Raw genomic sequence first — 817 nt, 5'->3', positions numbered from 1 at the left:
GAAGAAGAAGAAGAAGAAGAAGAAGAAGAAGAAGAAGAAGAAGAAGAAGAAGAAGAAGAAAGATTACAATCTGATTGACTTCAAAAAGTAAAGTCTTCATTAAAACAGTATCTTCACAATATTCACTGCAGGTCTTCTGCATCTTACAATAATTCCAAATCTGCAGCATATTTCTTGCTTCTTACAATATAAGCCCAGACCACACATTATCCAATTCTCAGTGGTATGTGTCAATGCAATTTCTATTCAATTTAGCAAATTCCTTTCCAATCAGGATGTTTGCGCAGCATTCACTACAGGCCTAGCTTACAAGATACAAAAATGTCTATCCAATTCATCCGAAAATTTGATGAAATTTTGGTTGTAGCAATGGGTAGGAAAAACTCTCAGGAGGCTAACTGACTTCTTTGGACTGTACCAGTTAGATTTGTTTTGCCCTTATGGTGATAATATGTAACCAGGAGTTCCTGTGTAACAGGTGTGGCTACATAGCTTGGGTTCTAAGAGAGGATAGTCTTTCCATTGAAAGAACCATCATGACCACCATCAGGGTCTCAAACCATCTACTCGAATGGGAGCCTGTTACCTTATTGCTTGTATCTGTTGCCACCCTTCTAGGCTTCATAGTCCAAACTAGAAGATGCAAAAATTAAAATTATAGCTTCTCAATAACTTGAGGGGTAACTACCACTGTATTGATGTAATTCAAATAAAAATCTTATATTCCTATTTAAAACAGTGCTTATATAGAACAGGAATCTGGAGGAAAAGAAATATGTGCTTTTGGCTGGCTTGAAATAGTAAAATATCGTATTCT

This window comes from Herpailurus yagouaroundi, unplaced genomic scaffold (assembly GCF_014898765.1).
Source record: "Herpailurus yagouaroundi ecotype Mexico unplaced genomic scaffold, PumYag 139, whole genome shotgun sequence".
Lineage (NCBI taxonomy): Eukaryota > Metazoa > Chordata > Mammalia > Carnivora > Felidae > Herpailurus > Herpailurus yagouaroundi.
This window is presented reverse-complemented; position numbering follows the sequence as displayed.